The 24,595-nt window shown below is 42.3% G+C and overlaps 1 long non-coding RNA gene across 1 annotated transcript; it reads right to left on the bottom strand.

The window, feature by feature from the left end:
* Positions 1–21,620: 21,620 nt before the first annotated feature.
* Positions 21,621–22,190, bottom strand: LOC140222961 (uncharacterized). Its single transcript, XR_011898355.1, has 2 exons — positions 21,910–22,190; positions 21,621–21,816 (listed from the first exon to the last, which is right to left on the bottom strand). It is a non-coding gene; the product is annotated as an uncharacterized lncRNA (long non-coding RNA).
* Positions 22,191–24,595: the final 2,405 nt, after the last annotated feature.

Raw genomic sequence — 24,595 nt, 5'->3', positions numbered from 1 at the left:
ACATCATGGCATGTAGCATTATTATTCTTCCCCGGCCGAATTGTTGTTAACACTTTAACAACATTGGAGACTTATTCTCTTGTGTGACAAAATATTCTTTTATGCGAGCTGTATTTCTATTCTTCTTCTTCAATACCAGGTTCCTCTGGTTGCCACAGTTCGTACCATGACAGAAATTCACGATATTCCTTTCTTAACTGGCATTCCATTCTATAATTTGGCTTAAGTAGCCTTCCTACTTCTTTTGATATTATACTATTCTTTCCATAATATTCTCGTAGAAATATTTTTGGTATTTTGTTTTGATACATCATATGGTACTCAGTATCAAATTTGGTATTTCTTTCTATTTCTTTTGCTTCACTGAAAATTCTCCAATTATCATGATTATTTTTGGCACGTATTTCTTCATAATTTTGCCATGTTTCTGACGACCGGAATTTATATGAAACTTTTATAATATATATATCATGACTTGCTGGTCTCAATGTTAGTGTAAATTTTGGTGGATTAGAAAAGTATTTTATTTTATATTTTCCTTGAACACACGCCAATTTTTTACATGCTTCTTTAATAGCCTTTCCTAAATCAGATTGAAGTATTTCTTCCAATGTTCCATAAATATTTCGGACTAACCCATGATCAATAATAGTTTGTAAAGAGATATCTTCTCCTGTATGCCTTTGTATATTTGTAAAATATTATAGATTTATATCAGCCTTAAGTATTATAAATTTGTGATGAGGCTTAACAATTAACTTATCATCAAGATGAAGCAAAGGAAAGGTATTTATATTAACTATTATTCCCAAATTCCTTTCTACTCCTTGATATAGCCTCATGAAATAATTTTGTATATCATAAAATATTTTGTACTGCCTTTCAGCATATTTCTTCCATATTAGATCTATAATATCCTGTGTAAAATATGCCAGCACTTGTTCAGTCTTAAAACTTATCCTAGGGATAAGAAACTCGTGTGGAGTATTGACTAAATATTTATTATTTCTTTTATCATTTGAAGAGTCTTCCTTCGGACTGATCTTATTTTCCTCATATTTTGTATTGACTACTTTCTTGTCATTTTGCTGTTCTAAGCATGACCTACATGCCTGTTTTATACATAAACTACAGGTAGCCCTTTTTCCTGGATCTTGATAATATATACAAAACACACATTTTATATTAAAGTCATCTCTTTTATGATCCCGAATTATTTGATCCATCATTTCTATCTTTAGTCCTCCTAGTTCGTCAATCAAGTTTAACTCTTCATCACGCGATTCCTCTTCTTCATTATATTCAATTTCATCTGTTTCTATTATTGAATATATAGATTCATCGTCCATTATATCATCATCACATACCAGAATAATTTCATTAACACTATCTATAATTAACACCTTTTCTTGCTCTTCCTGCTTATTAGAATATCTCTTCTTATCTTTATTAGGACAGGTTTTACTTAAATGATCTGGAGAATTGCAAATAAAGCATCTACATGTACTATCATAATTTTTTCTAGGATTATATCTTCTTACATTTCTCTTGTGAAGGAAAGGAGCCCTATTATCTGATCTTCTTAGAAAATATCTTTTCTTTGTCCTTACATTTCCCTTTTTATAATTTTTAGGGTATTTCTTATTTCTATATTTCTCTTCTCCATATGTCAATGGTATTTGAACTATTTTATTACAAAAATTGTAGTCTGATTGCTTCATTGACCTTTGAGCTTGTATGCTTGTGCATATCTTTCTTAATTGCTTAAAAACAAATGTTATAGCCTGAGAAATGTTATATTCCTTTCTATTAGACTCCTATCCTAAAGGATCTGGCAATTTATTAAAATACCTTTCAACTATATTCTTATTATAGCCTTGCTTAGCAGTTGTAGCGTTATACAAATAATGCTGAGAGAACTCTTTTATTCCTTTCCAATTTGTTAAAGTCAACTTCTCTATTTCCTTCAATCTTTCATTTTGTAATGTAGTATAACCTAATTCTGGATCTTCATCTATGACTATACTTGATATGATATTTGCAAAATTATAAGGGTTGCTACCAGCTCTTTTTAATTCTTCATAATAATGAGGATAAGTTTCTATCCATTGGTCCCATAGTACTTTAACTGATTCTCCTAAGAATGTTTCTAAATATGTAATCATATCTTCTACTCTACTTCCAATATTATGCTGATTTTGTATATATTTTTGGACTATTAAGCTTTTCCATATGCTTATAATATTTGGCCAATCAATAGGATCATGTGCTGCTAAATTTAATATTGCACCATCACTTCTATAATTCTGAAATTGCACAGTCCTTTCAAATTCTCTCCTTTTTGAACCCATATGCTTATATTGTCCAGGTATATAGGTGTATGTAGCTTCTTCCTTTTCTGGTGGCCAATTGCCTGGTTTTCTAGATGGTCTATCCCTTTCTCCTTCAATTTTTATATCTTTATCTTGTTCTCATCTTCTTTTAGATGGATTAGGATCTATATCCACGGCTTCTATAGCAGTATCTTTTTTGCATAATTCTTCATTTCCTAAAGAAAGAATATGTGATTCTGACTTACTACTATGTATTTCAATTATATCTTCTGTTGGAGGTATGCCCTAGAGGCAATCATAGAGATGATGATATTCCATTTGTATCCATGATTTGTATATTGTGTTCATTGAATATCCATTAAAGGCTACTTGAATTGATTTGCAATTATGTGAATTGTATGTGAAACTCTTTACTTGTATGGTTATTCTAAAGTTGTCCCTAGTCGGAGTTCATGTGAGGACACACATGAATATTAGACTAGCACATGTATTAGTTGATGACTATGTTTCACAAGTCATGGACATAGAGATGTTGAACTAATAATGTGGACACATGTGGAGACATGTGTTAGGACTGACCCAACACGAGAAGTAGTTCTCTCTTTAAACAACATATACGCTTTGTCCTTAGACCTGAGATTGTCGCATGTATTCTAGATGTGGATCGACCTACTTAGGGGCTATCAAACGCTACGCCGTAACAGGGTAGTTATAAAGGTAGCTTTCGGGTTTGTCAAGAAGCATGCTATGAGACTTGGTCAATCAAGATGGGATTTGCCCCTCTCTGATATAGAGTGATATCTCTGGGCTCCTCGAGTGATCGGATCCGAAAATGCATGGCCATGCTACGTACGGTTAAGAGTTAACCTACAAAGGGATTCCGAATCACAGGATCGAGAAAGAGCGGTCGGCTTGAAGCTAGACCAAATATCGTGAGGCAAAGGGAATAGCATGTATATTATGTTGTGATGGTTCGTCTGATATGATCTTCGTGTGCGTATAGGAGTTGGCACGTCTTGCTAGAGGCCGCTACCAACTATTGGGTCGAGTAGGAGTACTCGGGCCATGTCTATACGTATCCGAACCCATAGGGTCACACACTTAAGGGGCTGGAAGCCCAATTCGGATCTGATCCGAGTTGGATTAGGTTTAGGAGTACTAATGGGCCTCGGATCCAGAGGCCCATCAGGAACCTCTATAAATAGAGGGGTGGGGGCGCCCTAGGGTTTACACCTTTTTTGGCTGAACTCACTTGCCGCGCCTCCCACGCCCTCGCCTGTTGCAACTCGCGGATCTAGCAATCCGGCTTGCGACGCTTCCTCCCTGCACGTGTGGATACCTTGGAGGTGTTGCGCCTGCGGCACTTGGACGAGCCGCCGACGAGCCACCGACGAGCCATGACGAGCCGCGGTACCGGAGGCGATCTTGCTGTGCACGTGGACGAGCTGCTGAGGAGCTGCTGGACGTGATCGACTACGTACGACTACGTGATCGGCTTCACTGCACCGACGCATATCTACATCTTCCGCACCAGTAGTGCGTCGAGTGGTAATCCCGTGATCCTTATACGGCAGTTCTTCCTGGTTATACGCGGTAGAAATTTTTATTTGCGCTAGCGTAGCCTACCTCGTATCCCAACAGTGGTATCAGAGCCGTAGCTGCTTAGTTTTGGATTCGAGATGTGTGCATATGGAGATATGCGAGTTTTCTGTTTGATCTATGTCCTGATTTCGTGCCCTTGCTGCAATGGTAGTGTAACGACATACTCCTACCGGTCGGTTTCCGCCATCGGAGTTAAGTGATACACGTAAATCCAGTTGCAGTGAGGGAAGATCAATATGATTGGTCGAATCGAGATCCAGGGTCATACGCCAGGCGCATTAGATGTGCAATAGTAGATGGGATCTACTGCCGGAGTCGGGATTTTGCCATATGCGCATGCTTCGGTAAATCAGCCGTAACTTTTCGGTACGATCTCGGATCGGGGCGATTTCTATACGAAAATTGATCTACAGAAAAAGTTACACGTGAATTTCAACCGCTTTGCCGTTTTCGGCGAAATTAGATTTGCCAAATTCGGCTTGGAAGATGGAGTTTCGGGCCTCCGAAGTTTGGAACGTTAGGACGCCTAACTCTGTTTTGCAGGATGTATGCATGTATCTTGTGATCAGTGTGGCCCCCTTGTGTATGTGATGCATGTGTGTAACTCATTCGTGACCTGCGTGTCGCGCGTACGGCAACACGGCAGGAGCCATATGTGTTGTCACTTTATTGTAATTAATGGTCTGCGTACCAATCTGTGATGATCCAAGCAACTATGTAATCTTCATTACTAGATTCTTTACTAGCTATTAGGCGTAATAGCATGCTCTAGTTCTTGGAGGACTCATCACCAGGAGGATGGCGCACATGGAACATGGAGATGGAGATCACCATAAGAAAAACGGGTCATACTGTGTCACAACTGTGTGAATGCTATTCTGTTTATGTTTTACTTTCTGCATGCTGTGATGTTAGAAGTAGAACGATCCCTCGCCAATTTTAAGTTAGTATGCCCTCCCAACTAAAACTTGCACCGTCCCATGTCTTGTACAATTAGTGGTGGGTCTATGAAATTAGGGTGCCACTAGTTTTCCTTGACTAGACGGGTTTGTGTCGGACACTTACACGCATAAGGGTTGGTTTGCTTAACAAGGTTATCTTAACGGTTAAGGACCTTGGGGCATAAAGGTTGGGCGCCGAGACATAGAGATGTCACCCAACAACAGGAGTCATATGTGATATGATTAGCAAAAGTTGCTTACCGATCTACCTCGTTTGCTAGCGGTGATGCTAAAGCTCACTAGTGGACTTGTTAGTTGTGGATCCTGAATCACTAAGTTTCAATAGAGGGATATTGATTTTAGTGGGAGTAGATTCTGTTAAAATAGTTTAATGTGATTTGCTCTATCATGGATACGTTTGTCTTAGTGTATTTTGCATTACTTTGTTGTAGATTAATGGCACCTAGCAGCACTACACCGTTTGCTTTGCGTTCGGTCCTTGAGAAGGACAAGTTGAATGGAACAAACTACTCGGATTGGATCCGTAACCTGAGAATTGTTCTCAGGGCTGAGAAAAAGGAAGATGTTCTAGACAACCCACTACCAGAAGAACCTGCTGATGATGCACCCGCTGCTGCTAAGAATGCTTACAAGAAAGCATGTGATGCTAACCTTGAAGTAAGCTGCCTTATGCTTGCTTGCATGGAACCCGAGCTGCAGATGCAGTTCGAAACAAACCATGAGGCGCACGATATGATCGTGGCGCTTAGAGACATGTTCCAAACACAGGCCAGGACTGAAAGGTTCAATGTGTCTAAGGCCTTTGTTGAGAGCAAGCTAGCAGAAGGCGCAGCAGTAGGACCACACGTAATCAAGATGGTTGGTTACACTCAACGGTTGGAGAAGCTAGGCTTCCCACTGGGCCAAGAGTTGGCCACTGATTTCATTCTTTCCTCTCTTCCGCCTAGCTATGGGAACTTCATCTCGAACTACCATATGCATGGGACGGAGAAGGGATTGAATGAGCTGTGTGGTATGCTCAAGACAGCAGAGGCTGACATCAAGAAAAGCGCTAGTACCAGCCATGTGATGGCGATACAGAACAAGCCCAGCTTTAAGAAGAAGGGCAATTCTTGGAAGAAGAAGGGCAAGGCTGGAACGTCCAAGCCAAACCCACCGCCCAAGGTTAAAGCTGGACCTGGACCTGCTCCAGACAAAGAGTGCTTTTACTGTCATGAACTTGGTCACTGGAAGAGAAACTGCAAGCAGTACCTAGCTTCCTTGAAGAATGGTGGAAGTAAGAGTACTTCTACCTCAGGTACGCTTGTTGTTAATGTTATAGACAACATATTTCTCGCTGATACAATTATTAATTCTTGGGTATTTGATACCGGATCGGTTGCTCATATTTGCAATTCGATGCAGGGAATGATAAGAAGTAGAAGCGTGGAAAGAGGAGAAGTTGATTTCCGCGTAGGCAATAATGCAAGAGTTGCTGCTTTGACCGTCGGGACGATGCAACTCCACCTCCCGTCAGGATTTATTATGGAGTTGAATAATTGTTATTTTGTTCCTAGTTTAAGTCGAAACATTTTATCTCCTTCATGTTTGATGAAGGATGGTTATTCATTTGCGAGTGAAAACAATGGTTGTGTGATGTCTAAGAATAATATGTTTATGGCTTTTGCACCCATTGTGAATGGATTATTTGTTTTAAATCTTGATGGTTCGCCTGTCTGTAATGTAAGTGCTAAAAGGCCTCGGCCTAATGATTTGAGTCCTACCTACTTGTGGCATTGTCGTTTGGGTCATATAAGTGAAAACCGCATGAAGAAGCTCCATTCTGATGGACTTCTAACTTCGTTTGATTTTGAATCATACGAGACATGCGAGGCTTGCTTGCTAGGCAAGATGACCAAGACGCCTTTCACAGGATTTCCTGAGAGAGCAGTAGACTTGTTGGAACTCGTACATAGTGATGTATGCGGACCAATGAGCACGACGGCTAGAGGAGGATTCCAATACTTCATAACTTTCACTGATGATTTTAGTAGATATGGCTATGTCTACTTAATGAGGCACAAGTCTGAAACCTTTGAAAAGTTCAAGGAATTTCAGAATGAAGTTGAAAATCAGTGTGGCAAGAAAATTAAGGCCTTGCGATCTGATCGTGGAGGCGAGTATTTGAGCCACGAGTTTAGCAATCATCTAAAGAGTTGCGGAATTGTTCCACAACTTACGCCGCCTGGAACACCTCAGAGAAACGGTGTGTCCGAGCGACGTAATCGAACTTTGTTAGACATGGTTCGATCAATGATGAGCCAGTCGGACCTATCATTGTCATTTTGGGGATACGCTCTAGAAACAGCAGCTTTCACACTTAATAGGGTACCATCTAAATCCGTAGTTAAGACACCATATGAGATATGGACTGGAAAGGTTCCTAGTTTGTCTTTTCTAAAGATTTGGGGATGTGAAGTGTTTGTCAAGCGACTTCAGTCGGACAAGATCACACCCAAGTCGGATAAGTGCATTTTCGTGGGATATCCAAAGGAAACTTTGGGATATTATTTCTACAACCGATCAGAAGGCAAAGTGTTTGTCGCTCGGAACGGGGTTTTCCTAGAGAAAGAGTTTCTCAAAGGAGAAAAGAGTGGAAAAACAGTGCATCTTGAAGAAGTTCAAGATGAGCCAATCGGGCAAGAATCAATGAGTGATGCTAACGTAGCAGAACAAATTGAGATACCCATGGCGAGAGAAGCACCGCCACAACCACGAAGGTCGGCAAGGCTCCGCGAAATGCGGGAAATATTATTGTTGGACAATGATGAGCATGCGACATATGCAGAAGCAATGATGGACCCAGACTCCGAAAAATGGCAGAGTGCCATGCAATCCGAAATAGAGTCCATGGGAGACAATCAAGTTTGGAACTTGGTTGACCCGCCTGATGGTGTTAAAGCCATAGAGTGCAAGTGGATCTATAAGAAGAAAAAGGACATGGATGGAAATGTTCACATCTATAAAGCACGACTTGTCGCAAAAGGTTTTCGACAAGTTCAAGGAGTTGACTACGACAAGACCTTCTCGCCCGTAGTGATGCTTAAGTCCATTCGGATTATTCTAGCTATAGCTGCATATTTCGATTATGAGATATGGCAGATGGATGTCAAGACAGCTTTCCTGAATGGAAACCTAGCTGAGGACGTGTATATGATACAGCCCGAGGGTTTTGTCGATCCAAAAAATGCTGGAAAGGTATGCAAGCTTCAGAGATCCATTTATGGATTGAAGCAAGCATCTAGGAGTTGGAACATTCGTTTTGATGAAGTGGTCAAAGGGTTTGACTTCACCAAGAACGAATAAGAGTCTTGTGTTTACAAGAAGGTTAGTGGGAGCTCTGTAGTATTTCTAATCTTATATGTGGATGACATATTACTGATTGGAAATAACATTCCTATGCTTGAGTCCGTAAAGACTTCACTGAAAAATAGTTTTTCGATGAAGGACTTAGGGGAAGCGGCATATATTCTGGGCATTAAGATCTATAGAGATAGATCGAGAAGGCTTATAGGTTTGAGCCAAGATACTTATATTGACAAAGTGTTGAAGCGGTTCAGCATGGAAGAGGCAAAGAAAGGGTTATTGGATCTGCTGATGATGGGCGGGATCGCATGAGTAGAGTGCCATATGCCTCGGCTATTGGATCTATCATGTATGCAATGATAAGTACTCGCCCAGATGTTTCATATGCGCTAAGTATGACAAGCAGACACCAATCTGATCCAGGTGAGAGTCACTGGACAGCGGTGAAAAACATTCTTAAGTACTTGAGAAGGACTAAAGATATGTTCCTCGTCTATGGAGGTCAGGAGGAGCTCGTTGTAACAGGTTACACCGATGCTAGTTTCCAAACCGACAGAGATGATTCAAAGTCACAATCAGGATTTGTGTTCACGCTAAATGGTGGTGCTGTTAGTTGGAAGAGTTCCAAGCAGGAGACGGTGGCCGATTCTACGACAGAAGCCGAGTACATCGCGGCTTCGGAAGCCGCGAAGGAAGGTGTTTGGATAAGGAATTTCCTCATTGAGCTTGGTGTGTTCCCGAATGCGTCCAGCCCATTGAATCTCTACTGTGATAACAATGGGGCAATTGCGCAAGCAAAGGAGCCAATGAACCACCAGAAGAACAAACACGTAATGCGGCGATTTCATCTCATTCGAGACTTCGTTAACCGGGGTGAGATCAAGATATGCAAAATACACACGGATCTGAACATTTCTGATCCGTTGACAAAACCACTCCCGCAGGCTAAGCATGATGCGCATGTAAGAGCTATGGGTATTAGGTACCTTCTAGATTGACTCTAGTGCAAGTGGGAGACTGTTGGAGGTATGCCCTAGAGGCAATCATAGAGATGATGATATTCCATTTGTATCCATGATTTGTATATTGTGTTCATTGAATATCCATTAAAGGCTACTTGAATTGATTTGCAATTATGTGAATTGTATGTGAAACTCTTTACTTGTATGGTTATTCTAAAGTTGTCCCTAGTCGGAGTTCATGTGAGGACACACATGAATATTAGACTAGCACATGTATTAGTTGATGACTATGTTTCACAAGTCATGGACATAGAGATGTTGAACTAATAATGTGGACACATGTGGAGACATGTGTTAGGACTGACCCAACACGAGAAGTAGTTCTCTCTTTAAACAACATATACGCTTTGTCCTTAGACCTGAGATTGTCGCATGTATTCTAGATGTGGATCGACCTACTTAAGGGCTATCAAACGCTACGCCGTAACAGGGTAGTTATAAAGGTAGCTTTCGGGTTTGTCAAGAAGCATGCTATGAGACTTGGTCAATCAAGATGGGATTTGCCCCTCTCTGATTGAGAGTGATATCTCTGGGCCCCTCGAGTGATCGGATCCGAAAATGCATGGCCATGCTACGTACGGTTAAGAGTTAACCTACAAAGGGATTCCGAATCACAGGATCGAGAAAGAGCGGTCGGCTTGAAGCTAGACCAAATATCGTGAGGCAAAGGGAATAGCATGTATATTATGTTGTGATGGTTCGTCTGATATGATCTTCGTGTGCGTATAGGAGTTGGCACGTCTTGCTAGAGGCCGCTACCAACTATTGGGCCGAGTAGGAGTACTCGGGCCATGTCTATACGTATCCGAACCCATAGGGTCACACACTTAAGGGGCTGGAAGCCCAATTCGGATCTGATCCGAGTTGGATTAGGTTTAGGAGTACTAATGGGCCTCGGATCCAGAGGCCCATCAGGAACCTCTATAAATAGAGGGGTGGGGGCGCCCTAGGGTTTACACCTTTTTTGGCTGAACTCACTTGCCGCGCCTCCCACGCCCTCTCCTGTTGCAACTCGCGGATCTAGCAATCCGGCTTGCGACGCTTCCTCCCTGCACGTGTGGATACCTTGGAGGTGTTGCGCCTGCGGCACTTGGACGAGCCGCCGACGAGCCACCGACGAGCCACGACGAGCCGCGGTACCGGAGGCAATCTTGCTGTGCACGTGGACGAGCTGCTGAGGAGCTGCTGGACGTGATCGACTACGTACGACTACGTGATCGGCTTCACTGCACCGACGCATATCTACATCTTCCGCACCAGTAGTGCGTCGAGTGGTAATCCCGTGATCCTTATACGGCAGTTCTTCCTGGTTATACGCGGTAGAAATTTTGATTTGCGCTAGCGTAGCCTACCTCGTATCCCAACATCTTCATCCTCTTCTTCATAACTTTCTAATAAAATTTTATTATTGATCTCCCATTGATCTTCTTCACTTATAACAACCTCTTCTTCTTCCTTTGCCCTTTCTTTATTATTCTCTAATTCTTTCTGAATCTTACTATTTTTATCACTTAGATGTTTCAAAGTAGTTTCATGTTTCATTATAGGCATGTTAACCCTTTTATTATTTAGCTCTCTTTCTTTCTTAATTTTATTAAGTCTATATAATTCTCGTCTGAAATAGAGCTCTTTTTCTCTAATAGCGGACCATTCGCATATCATAGAGGTATTATATTCATCTTGAACTTTACTTAGTTTTTTCTCATAATGTTTTATTTCATTATCAATATCTAATTTTTCCATGAATTCACATACGCTATGTCTTCTAGCTTCTTCTATATTTGAATCAGAAGTTGAAACTTCTAAATCATCTAAACTTCTTTCTTTATAATTAACAAACCTGATACTAGTTTTACCTTTACTATTTTCATAACTTACATAATCTTTAGGTTGTTTTAAGATCTTTGGTTCTATTACAGCACTTATATTCCATTCTTCACCTGCTCTTTCTTCAGAACTAATTTTTAAAGGACTCATGAATTTTATTCCCTTAGACTGCATACTTTCTATTACATTGTTTACATTTACCTTGTATTTAGTTGCACTTCTATTAGTTAACCTTCCTACAAATTCTATACTTACTAATAAATTTGTACCTTTAAAATCTTCATAGCCTTGGGTCTAGAAACCAATTGCCATTTTATCTATAAATTCTTTTATTGGCATTATTAAATCTGGAGCTATGTATATTATTAACATATTTTCATTCATATCTCCTTCTAGGAAACCCAATGCTGCTTTATTCACTTAATCCCATCTTTTATCTAACAAGGTTATTAGAACTTTGGTTCCTAATTTCTTTCGAGTCATTCCTTTAATTCCTATGATATACATTCCCTAATGAATATATTTGTAGCCTGAATATTTTAGCCCGTTCTCAAATTGTTTACTAACAATTCTTAGCTGAACTGGTTCTGTTAGAACACTTAATTCTACTTCTCTAGATATTCTGTATAGCCCATTTTTATTTTCAAACCAGCCCATTTGATATATTTGCTGAGGTCTTATCTTTCTTAAGGTATCTCTCTGATATCTTTCAAGATACCTTTCTACATCTATCATTTCTTCTAAGTTTTCAATATCGTCACATCCTTCTTTCAATCTATCCATAAAGCTTAAAGGCTTTGTCTCTATTTATTAGCTGGAGTGACTTGTCTCTTCTAGAGAGACTTTCAGATATTTCCATTTTTCAGAATTTAATGATCTATTAAACTCAACTATTCCTGTTGATGATAGAACAATTTCTTTGTTATGCTCAATATTAGTATTATCAAATTTCTTATATAGGTGGGTTATATCCTTTTTAATATAATCACTATTTTGGATGATTCTTCCTAGTGAATTTCTACTTTCTTCTGCTGCTTGCAAGATTAATTCTAGCTTATTATTCAAGGCTAAAATATTCTCTTCTAAATGCTTATGTTCTTTTTGTAGTTTTTCAAATTTTAATTCTAAATCGTCTTGCCTTTTACCCCAAGATATATAAAAGTTATGTATTAAATCAACTATTAAGTTTATCTGATCGTGTGAAGTATGCCAAGTATGATCTTCAGAGCTATTTATTCTGCACCTTATATTTATATTTTCTTTAGTATTAACTGTCTTTCCGGTATTAACTTCTAGATTTAAATAGTGAAGTTTTTCAATCTTGACTAGATATAGAAAAACCCTCAAAAACACAAAATTTTAACAACCTCGGCTCTGATACCAGTGCGGGAAATTTACAACGGGTTCGAGGGAAATTCAAGCGACTTCGAAAAATTCGGATTTCAAATTTCAAGTTACTATTCACAACACTATTCAAATTCAGTGAACACTATTTAAATTTGCGGCAGTATTTAAATTCAGCTCACTATTCAAAATGGGAATATGAATAGTGCCCGAGCACTCACCAGGGAGTGGGTGGAGCACCTAAATGTGGCGGCACTATTCACTCACTATTGCGCACTATTGAGCTACTATTGGGGGTCGCTTTCAGAGGATATGGCATGCGCGGGTGCGTGATTAGGTATATTCTTTGATTAAGTCAATTCTCAGGATCTTTGCGGGTTGGCGAGACCGAAAGAATTCAGCCGGTCGTGCTGCTATGCTTGTGACAGTCCTACTCGGTACTCACCGCATGTGTCGCTGGCTCGCTTCAGAACCAGGCCAGCCCAGTCTGCACCCTCACCGTCCCCAGCCACGCTCACACAGGACTCAGGCTCTACCGTCTCCCCAGGCAGTTCCACCCGAAGGGAACACTTCTCTGCGCACACAGGGTTCTCCTCAAACGCCGCTACCAGGGCTAACACGAGAACAACACACGCAGAGGTTTCTCCTCTAGGGTCCCTAGCGTAGAGACATCGCCCCATAAGAACGAGCTTAAAGGAAGGCAGGGATGCTACCAGGACAGCTTAATCCATTTCCACGGGACAAGCTTACATGCGGCTTTCCCTTTCGGGAAACCCCAAGCACTTAGCACAAACCTTGATTACCTTACAAACCGAGGGACGAGCTCCAACGGCCTCCCTTTATTCTAGTAGTGGTACAGAGGTGGAGTAATACAACGGTAGTGGGTGATTCTAAATATGGTGGCTAATCTTTTCCTCAGAGCACTTCCAAGGTGGTGGATGTCTTCATGGAGTATGAGTGGAGTGTGGGTGGAGGTCTTCGGTGATCTTGCTTTCTTCGGTGCTCGGTGTGGTGGTGTCTTGCTTATTTTCTGATGCTGAATGCTTCACCTGGTAGCTCCTTTTATAGACGCAGCAGAGGCTTCTGGAGTTGCTTCGTGTTTAAGGCTTCTGGTGCCTTCAACTATTCTCCTCTTCTGTTGCCTGGACACCTGGATGGCTCTCCGCTCCTCAATAATTGTCCTGGCTACAGTAGAGTCACTATTTATTCCTTTTGCCTTGTCCTCTATCGCGCACTGTTTTTTTTTCTTTTTTAGTTTCTCTTTGCATCCGCAATTCAATCTTAATGTTGCATGATGGAATATATTTGTATCCTCGATCCATATATATTTTCTGATGCCTATTTTGGTGCACGTTTGGAGTGTTACCGTGCATTGTCACCATGGCAGCACCCTAACTTGTGGTAGCACTAGAGTTATTCCTGTATCCTCCCTTGCTACGCTTGCACGGTGAAATCTCCCTTCTAAACATAATGAAAAGGACTAAGATAACGCGCGCGGGTCACGCAAACTCCATGCGCGCGACCCCTATCCGGTGTCATCACGTGTCTCTGGTTGATCTGCAACACGCACATCACAGAAGTGGAGCAATATATGCGGAGATGTCACTTTCCAAATGATGTCAATGCTGACATCAACAAGAAAAATTAGCCACCTTTTCTTTAAATAAGCATTACTCTCTCACAAAGTATCCGTTTTCAAATTTGTTTGCACCACTGCACTCCTTATAATAAAATCTACAAAACAAGATCCATATTCGATATGTTTTGAAGTTTTTTTTATGTGAGAGACAACTTATATTGATTGTACGAAGCAACTTATGTACAAAGTGTATAGCAACTTATGTATGAAAACTTATGTGTTGATCAAGAGACAACTTTTATAGATACAGTGTGGCATATTATGTAGAGGCAATGTAAACTTCTCTAAAGACTATTTAGACCATACTACATGTCTACTAATCTAGTAGCAAATTTACGTAGAGACAAATGTATCAACTTATACCAAATAATATGTAACCACTTGTGTGCAAAAATCCTAACAATTTATATAGTATGTATGATATTAAAACCTATGTAGAGATAATTTTACAACCTATGTAAATATTTTAGATAGATAATAACATGAGGGTAAAATTTGTAATTTATGTACACCCAAACTATAAGGCATGTACATTCAAATCTAATTGTATGTTTGATAACAAGTTATATTGTAACAATGTATCAATTTTTTAGAGATAATTTGACAACTACTTAGGTATTCTATAGATGCAATAATTTGAGGTAAAAGAATATGTTGTAGCAACCTATGTATATATTTGTTGTTAAGTTTACACATAAATTGCTACACTTGGTACAGAAGTAGCTACTGCACATTCAACATTAGTTGCTAGCACATAAAATTTATTCCGAAACATATGCATCATGGGTCTAATTTTGTAGATCTTGTTGTAGCAAATATAGTGGTGGAATCAGAATTGAAAACGGACAATCAAGAAAAAAGTTATCACATTTTAAAAAGATAAAATAAAAATAAAAATATGTGGATAGCGGCAGCCTAGTACCATCCTGTGAGCCGAAGCAAGCTGCATGGGTGTGTCCTATCTGGCAATGTTCATGCATGTCCTATCTGGCCCCCTCCCATCCACCCATGCAAGCCCACGATACAAAAGCCTAATAAACTATACGTAAGCAGTTGCCACATACAAACATGTCTCTTTAACGCATACGCGTGTTTCCGCAAGCACGACTGAGCATGGAATAGCTTTTTCCTAATGAAAAATCTTTTAATACTCGCATAGATATTATGTTTCAAACCTAAAAGATGTCCACCTCTATCTATATATGGATATCCCTTCCCCCTTTCTTGACCTTCCTTATCTTCAACTGAACATCAGGAATACTAGTGCCTGGATGTTTTATAGGAGGTTATTTCCTATCGAACACCCTGACATGCCATCAAAATATCGAAAGGTAACAACAACGACCATTAGAAATCAATATTGCTTGCGATATCAAAACCATGCACTAATATAACTTGGATGACACATAAACATTGAATCATATTCACGCAAGATCCATTGTTAATCTTCTTGATCTAGCAAGATGGTAGTGTAGTGGCACTCAAAATGTGATATTGCAAAATCATGAACTAATATTTTAGGGCAGGTTATTGAGCCGGTGCTATATATTGAGTTGGCGCAGACAATCCATTATCCGTGCCGGCTCTCAAAAATCATTGGAACGGGTAGAGAGCCGGCACCAATAATCCATTATCTGTGCCCGCTCGTTTTCAACCCGGCATGGATGATTTATCCGTGCTAGTTTGTTTATGACCGACATAGGTGAGAAAAATATGAATGATGGTTTCTCTGGTAGTCGCTTGAAGTTACCTTGGTTTGTACCCAGCCCTAGAATAGCTTTAGTAGATGGCAGGTGGTGATAGCCCTGTTTATCAAACGTATTCCAATACATAGACTGAATCGGAGAGAGAAATGTTCGGTTTTAGTCAATTCGGCTTTGGTCTCGAGCAATTCTGTTTGGTTCTTAGTCACAATTGATTATGTCCACGTGTACCCCTACTTGCTGCAAAAAGAGGTAGGTGCCTGGGCATCCTATCCGTTTCACAGAGCTGGCATTTGGCAAGTGGGAAATAAGGGGAAGAAATAAGATATGAGGGATGGGTTCTACCTTATGTTTAGGTAGCTAGAAAGGGATATACAGTACATTAAGAATGAGAATTGAGCAGCCTCCATTAATCTTATCCTAATGCGGTGGCATTTGGATATGCAGTGGGAAAAGGGATAGAAAAATAGATGGGATATGATGGGCTAGCTGTAACAATTAATTAATAATCGTTGGAGGCAATTTATCCACACATAATGAACTTTGCAATTATGTTCTTATCCAAATAAATCACATTACTTTGTAAGTCATGTTTCTATCTATGCACCTGGATAAGTACTATGCACCTGGATAAGTACATGTCCAGGTGCATAACAAAAAAAATACAATTATTTTAAGATGCAAAGAGTATATAAGAGGCAGCGAAGCACCCGGCCACCCCAAGTGCGTGTCTTCTTATAAACCAAACCAAAAGGTGCACAATGACTGCCAGCTACCTCCTCCTTGCCACCGCTGTCACCCTTCTCCTTGCTGTGTCCACTGTTCCGGGGGCCAGCGAGACAAAGGTCACCATTCGCGCCCCTAGGGCAAAAGGATTCGTCACTGTTGGTGGTGCCTTAGACAGGTGGCAGCATCGACGCCTAGCACAGAACAAGGTTGCACCGATGTTCGACGGTGACCAATTGCTGAGGGCGGGAAATGTCGGCAACCTCAGCGATGAGCAAGACCTCAATAACGACAAGCAGACTTGTCCTCCTAACAACTCGTGCGCCGCCCCTGGTGGAGGGTCAACTGGCCGGTCGTGCGAAAAAAAATACCAATGCCCCAACGGCCCCCCTGCCGCGGATGCACGTGCCATGCGTGCATGACCTGCCCAGCTATTGGAGGGGACGCCATCGATGTTGTCTACCATTGTGCCTGTGTGTTGTGTGCAGTTGTACGCAAATAAATGGAGTGTGTGTTGGATAAACATATATGTCTATTAACCCATTGCTTACATAATTAAAAAAAAACTGAGAGTCCTCAACTAAATATGTCTTTGTTCTCTATTCTTGTTCTAGTTTTGGATTAGACAGGTTGATCCTGATATCACAATCGGCCCACGTATTAGGCTGACCCTGGTACCACAATGGCTCCAAAGACCAGGTTGATCTTGGGATCACAATCTGTCCAAAATGCATGTAAGGATTTTTGTGATTTTTTTTGGATAACTAAGCATCAAGGAAAAAGATGCACGTATCTCTTAATCAAGCACGGCGGTCGTGGGGGAAGGGATGGCATCGGGGGAGCAGTGGTCGGGGGGAGGGACGGCGTAGGGGGAGCGATGGTTGGGGGGAGGGATGATGTCGGGAGAGCGGCGGTCAGGGGAGCGGTGGTGGGGTGCGCGCGTTGGCCGAGCAGCCAAGACGTGAGGTGGCGACAGGGATTAGGATAGGGTTTCGGAGGAGAGGAGGGTCGGCAGGGTATTTTGTTGGTTTGGTCATCAGTATGTGGGCCCGAGTGCACAATAGCGCGGGATAGGAGCGTGTCCAGTTTTTTTGCGTGACTGAAATTTTTGTGCGGGTTTGGTGCGCGCCCTCCGTGGGCGGAAGGTTTCCTGTCGGTTCCATGAGCAAACCATAAGCTAATTCATGTCAGTTTTTTCATGTCCTGATGGTTCTCCAAAACCGACAGGAAATCTTAGCTGCTTTCCGGCCGGTTGGTTTTCCCCATCCGACGGGATTGCGTGAGGATTTCTATTCAACAGGAGAAGTTTAAACCGATAGGAATTTCCTATTTTCTGGTAGTGCGCATATCCAACAGCATCGACCACAAATTTTCCCCAGCCTGGCAGCAATGCAATCTTATCTGGAACAGCATGCTAATAATAAATTCAATGGCCGAAGCATATCAGCCATGCTGGAACAAGCCTCACGTCTTCAACGAGAGTCTGTGCCATCTGCCTCCACATGTAACTATAGCCTTTGCGCCTTGGGATATCCCTCGGTGCCTCCCTTGCCCAACCAATGACTTGATAAATATACGTGGTAAAAAAAGCACGGAGGAATAAATCTCCACCTGCAGCGATAATATATATAATCCCTGAATCTTCACAGGGTTTGCTTATGATCACGGATGGGATGAGGATGGTGAATGGTATAAGTAAGCATCGAGACAGACCAAATGCAAAGGACGGCAGGGCAGTTAATTCTCATTTGTGCGGTGAAATAAAGGGGCACTTGATCGTACATCTTGTATACGTCAAAACGACTAGGATCAAACAGAATGATGGTTAGCATCTACCCATCTTTGTGTTGTGACCTGCCTAGCCCATGGTGCTAGTAAACAAACGTACCATTTGCATGAGCAAGGAGACATGAAGAAATTAAACTACGGAATATGATGGCAAGCGCCTAAACAGATAAGAACTTCCAGGTCAGCGATATGATTTGAAGATCAATGGGGTTCACGACCGTCAAATTTGTGAATATTCTCCTCAAGTAAAAAAATATTTCCCCAGTCAAATTTGTGAATGATATACTCAAGAAAAAATATTTGCTTAATAAAAATCCCTCCGATCAAATTTGCGAATATCAACTCATCAAGAAAAAACTATTTTAACTTTATGAGAAAAATTTTCAATGTCCTAAGAGTTTAAAAACCTAGTGAATTACGCATTGGAACCCTATATTCTAAAGGGAGTGTCTATTTATCTGTCGACAGATTTTTTGGGATAAAATCTATCGAATTTTATAATGTTGCATATGTTATTCTCTGATGTTGCAAATGTTATTCTCCCATATTACATATGACTGAAACATGAATTACTATGCAACATGCAAGGACAATATATTGAAACATAGTAAATAGCATGTGTAACATCAGGAGAATCTGCCACATTTCCTCCCCTAAAATCACGAAATATTTTGAAACATCGAAAAATAATATTTGCAACATCAAACGACGACATTTGCGATATCAAAAAATTCGACAGATTCAAAACTCTATTCTAAAATACCTCTTCTTTGATCTCTATATTGTGAGAAGTACACGACCCCTCGGCTGTTTCGGACGAGGGAGATTATTTGTGCTCTAAGAGTTTTCAAGGATGAGTCCAAGTTGGTAATGTGAAGGCCTAATTCGTGTTGGCTCATCCGCGCTAGCCCAAATCACGCTGGTACCAAGGGCCCATCCACGTTGTACTTAGTTTGTTCGTGACACAGGCAGCACTAAAAAGATGGCTTCGTTTAGTAACTTTTTGCGGATTCAATCGGTCATGCATATTTGTCAAAGATTATAGCTACACGGAATGGCTTGATGATGGATGGCATCGTATCTAACTTCAACCAAATAGCAATCTAAGATAGCTAAAAAAATTAGATCAATCTAGGAGGACCTAGACAATTTTTCATTAAGAAAAAGAAATAGGCATCCAAATTCAAGTTAGATGGGACTCGAACCTAGGTGGTTAGAGTGTGCACACCTCCTACCCAAACCAGTCAGACTCACTTCCTAATCTAAGATAGCTAGGCTGCCTGCATTCCAACAAACAACCTGTAAATGATTTGAGACGTATGAGCGCCAGCAGAACAAGACTCGAATCTTGAACTATGATCTCTTTTGCATGCCCTCGTACGTGCTTCCCTTGCTCAATTAAAAATTATACAAAAGTAACATAATTAACAGAAGAAAAGAAGATTAATCTTGGAATACTTGAGATTAGGTGAACAAAAGAAGATAAAAGCAAGAGTATGTGAGAGCCAAATGAACAGCAAGATATGACAAACAACACAGCATCCATCATCCCTTCAGCACGCAGGGCGGCCTGGTATGCCGCCATGACAAACCCAATAGCGATGGTCTGATCACTATTGACCTACAGCCAGCTGCACAGTATGAGTTTTGTAACTTTGTCACCCAATCAGACGGTCAGGACTGAGTGCTACCTTCATGGGAACCTTACATGGACCACAGCAATGTCGTCGTATGTCCCAATACCTCCCATGCCAAACTGAGAGATAGGCCCTGTTTGATTCCGATTCCTACACGATTCTAGCCGAAATAATCGAGTGAAAGCGCCCTAACGCCGTGATTCAGAGCCGATGCCACAAAAATATATTCTACAAGCATCGGCAAAAAAACTGCTAGCAAGAATTAGCGAGGAGCACACTTGGGGAAAAATCCTGGCCTGCTGATTCTAAGGGATTCATTACCAGTTTACCCTTAAACTTCATCATAAATTACAAGAAAAATTCCATTATATAAAAGCCCGCTTAGGGTTCGACTCGCACCCTTCTTTCCCATTCTTCCTTTACCATCACTCCTCTGCAACAACGCAGCGCCACCACCACTCTGCCCCCAACCATAGCGGCTGTTGAATCCCTGTCAGAGGTGTCCCTCCACCCGACATCGGAGAGCTCATCAATAACTATGACCTAGAAATTCACTATCACCCTGGTAGAGCTAACATAGTTGCAGATGCTTTGAGTCGGAAGGATCAAGCTAATCTGGCCTTAGCATTTCAGTTGTCTGAAGAGTTGATGAGGGAATTTGAGAGGCTTAACTTGAGTATAGTTGCTCATACTAAAGGAGTAACTACGGAAGTGGAGTCGACTCTAGAGCAAGAGATACGAAAAGGACAGCTTGAGGATGCCAAGATCAGGGATATTAAGAAGATGGTGAAGGGAGGAAAAGCCTCAAATTTCACTGTCAGAGAACTTTATGGATTGAAGGGAGAATTTGTGTACCAGATGTGGGAAATCTCTGAGAGACGATCTTGAAAAAAGTTCACGATTCAGCTTATTCTATTCACCCTGGGACACTACCGGAAACAGTAACTTTGCCGAGTGCCCCAGGCACTCGGCGAAGGGCCAAATACACTCGGCAAAGGGTTTGCCGAGTGTAACACTCGGCGAACCTTACTCGGCAAAGTTTTTCTCGGCAAACAGTGTGTTTGCCGAGTGTCGACCATCGGGCACTCGGCAAAGACTTTGCCGAGTGCCGCAATACACTCGGCAAAATATGACACTCGGTACAAAGACGTTGACGGGCTGTCACGGCGACGGAAGCTTTGCCGAGTGTCTGACGGCCAACACTCGGCGAAGTCTACATCTTTGCCGAGTGTTTCCCTAAATACACTCGGCGAAGTGGACAGGTTTGCCGAGTGTTTCCCTAAATACACTCGGCGAAGTGTACAGGTTTGCCGAGTGTTTCCCCAATTACACTCGGCGAAGTTTCCATCTTTGCCGAGTGTATTTAATAAAACACTCGGCAAAGATGCCCGGCCCGCCATTTTTTATGCCCCCTTTGCCGAGTGTTTTTTTGAAAACACTCGGCAAAATGGCCTTTGTTTGCCGAGTGCCTACCCAATGGCACTCGGCAAACAAGCAATTTCGCCAAATTTTTTGACCCCTTTGCCGAGTGTTTGAAGAATACACTCGGCAAACCCGTCTACTACTACCAGAAATGGCCTCTTTGCCGAGTGTTAACACTCGGCAAAGTGTCCTAATTCCTGCTACAAAATAGAAATGTTAGGTATAAAGGACCCCTCTCAAAAAACAACCACAGATACACAGGCATATTAATGGCAGCACAAGCATATAAATTGCACCACAGGATTCACAAGCACACAAATAGCATTCATAAGTTCTCGTCTAAATAAGTAATTCACAAGTTTTGCATCACAAACACAGAAATGACAAGTCACTGAGGAGGATGAGGAGGACGTGCAGGTGTCCAGTGCCCCCAGGAAGATTCTGCATTGGACGCCGCCGATTGATTCTGCACAAATGTAGGTAAAGAGATTTCATAGTCTAAACAAGTAATTCTAGTGGAAGTAAGTCTAGATTGATTGTAAGGTTGAGATTGACTCACAGGAGTAGCTGCAGGAGGTGGTGGAGGTGGCGGGAAGAGGTTCGGTGGCATAGGTGGTGGAGTTTGACCTAAACTGTGGAACACACTCTGCATGTATTGGAACATCTGCTCCGTCCTCTGCCTTTCAAGCTGCCGATCCGCCTCGATCCTCGCCTCTAGTTCCTCTCGGCGCTTCCGTTCTACCTCCACCTGGGCCTACAATATTTCATCCCAACCACTTATTGTCAAGCAAAAGGTAAGTACAAAATGAATGAAAAATTAAAGAAACACAACTAACCTGCAGAGCCTGCATTTGTAGCTGTGCAGCGGTAGGCCGTGGCCGTATCGCGGGGCTCGAGTCCGTGCTCCTTGCTCGGATCTGGGAGAGAGTGGGAGTACTGGCAGTGTCGATCACGCTATCTCCAATCCAATACCTGCCATGCTTCTTCCCTCCTCCTACCCTCATCACTATTTCAGCATCGATATCCTGAGAGCTCGGATCGAACTCTGGCCCGTGAACCTCCCTCGCCATGGCTGTGTACTCGGTGACGCGGCTGTGGATGCTGGGATGGCTGTACGCCTCGGGCGGGTCCTCCGGGTTGAAGTCGATGTCTGCCGTGGCCTTGCCCTTTTTGGACATAACCCATGCCTTGAACCGGGAGCACTCCTGACCATCATGTGATGAAGTCTGCGGAAAAAATGTAAAATGATTACAAAATATGCAGTATTATGTCTGAGAAAACAGAAATGAATTCACGTACCCATTTTTCCTTGTACTCATCAAGGCTCAGGCTGCCTTGATGGTGTGATGCATATGGCATCTGCAGACGCCGCTCCCGGCAGGCATTGTGGTTCTCCAACCACCCAGGCTGCAACCACACGTCCACCATTTTTTCCCAGCACCGGGTAAAGGATCGGCACCACCACGGAGGCACCTATATGAAGTGTGTGACATATAAATAACGGAATTAAGCGTAATTAATCTCTCAAATAGTAAATATAGTCTTTATGCACGTACCGCCATGAATTCTTCCTTGGTCAGGTTCATTGTCCTGGCCTCTTCTTTTTTGATCCTCATCCTTTTGTATTCAGCATAAAAGTCGATGATGGCCTGAACGCGCGCCTCGTAGTGCATGTCCTTAACTAGCTTCTTAGCGGCTTGTTCAATCACGGAGGCCGCCCTAGCCTCGAAGCCCTCCTGACATCTATAAAAGTCCTGCGTATAGACGGCAAGCATACAATTATTATATCAAGAATGTATTAAGCAATGTAGTGCTGCGAAGACTTACCCACAGCTCGGCCTTCACCCGCTCTGCCTTGTTCGCAAACTGCCTGTGGTCACGATCACCGACGTCGGCGGCAGCGACGTAGTGGTCCCACGTGTAGGCCGGCTCCTCCTGTCTGGCGAAGACCACTAGACCGGGGAAGTGTAGCCTACACAAAAGACCGATGATGCCGTTGACCTTGCGGTTGTGGGCACCCCCACTGAGCTTAGTCCAACTCCTGCACAAGTGATTAATATGTGAGTTTGAACATATCAAAAGTACAGAGAATATGTGAAGAAACTTACTTTGCCCCAGCGGGTTGAATCAGGGGGCGTAAATGAAGAGGGATGGGTCGCCTCGGGAGGGACGAGGGACCTCGCAACCAGATCTTGGACTGCTCCTCCCCTCCCTCCTCCCCTGCCTCCTCCCCCTCCTCCCTCTCCTGCTCCTGCTCCTCCTGTACCTCCGCCTCGTCACTAGAGGCGTGCGCAGAGGGTACCTCCTCCTCCTCCTCCTCCGACGACGACGAAGGCACAGGCGACGGGGCCCTCACCCCTTTACCCTTTCCTCGACCCCTGCCCCGACCCCTGCCTCTAGCCAAGACCTGTGCCCCTACCGCTTCCTCCACGGGTGCGTCACCCCTGCCTCCACCCCTCCCTAGACGCCTTCCTCGACCTCTCGATGCGTGTGACCGTGTACCTGACCCGGAAGCTGCAGCTTTTAATTTTTCGTAAAGCGCTGCGATCTTTCTCGTACCGCCCACCATTGTTCAATCACCTGCATTTGCCAAGAGTAAACCAATCAGCACATATATAAATAAAACATAATTTCAAAAATAACATGGTATGACAAATAATAAATAAATTATTACGATCCATACATGTCTTAGAAATAATCGTCATGATCGGGATTAGCTGGATCATAAGTCTCATCGTCACTGTCACGCGTGTCAAACAAATCATTCCCGTGCTCCAAAGTTTCAGCGTCATCATCAATGTCCTGTCCTAACTGTAACCGCTGAAGTAATTCTAACTCCTTCATATTATGAACCTCCTCTCCAGCGTCATCGTCAACAACCCTTTCATTGTCTACTTCCATTGCGAAAGCGTCGGTTAAATCAATCTCAAAAATCCCTTCGAGCCCATCTTCTTGGAAAAAATCTCCGTCATATGTGTTGGGGTTAATGTTGTAATCTTCATTATTTGGTACAGGTAGTTTACCGTGTGGCGATACCTTGTACACAACATCCCAACCCTTCAGACGATCGTCAGTTTGGCACGGGTATGACAAATAATAAACTTGCGTGGCCTGTTGAGCCACAATATAGACATCGTCTCCTTGGAAGACGGATGATTGCCGAATTTCGACTAACCCAAGATTAGGTGCCCGTCTCACGACTGATGGATCAAACCAATGGCATTTGAATATGACTGGATTAAGAA

This window comes from Setaria viridis, chromosome 5, assembly GCF_005286985.2.
Source record: "Setaria viridis chromosome 5, Setaria_viridis_v4.0, whole genome shotgun sequence".
NCBI lineage: Eukaryota > Viridiplantae > Streptophyta > Magnoliopsida > Poales > Poaceae > Setaria > Setaria viridis.
This window is presented reverse-complemented; position numbering and strand designations above follow the sequence as displayed.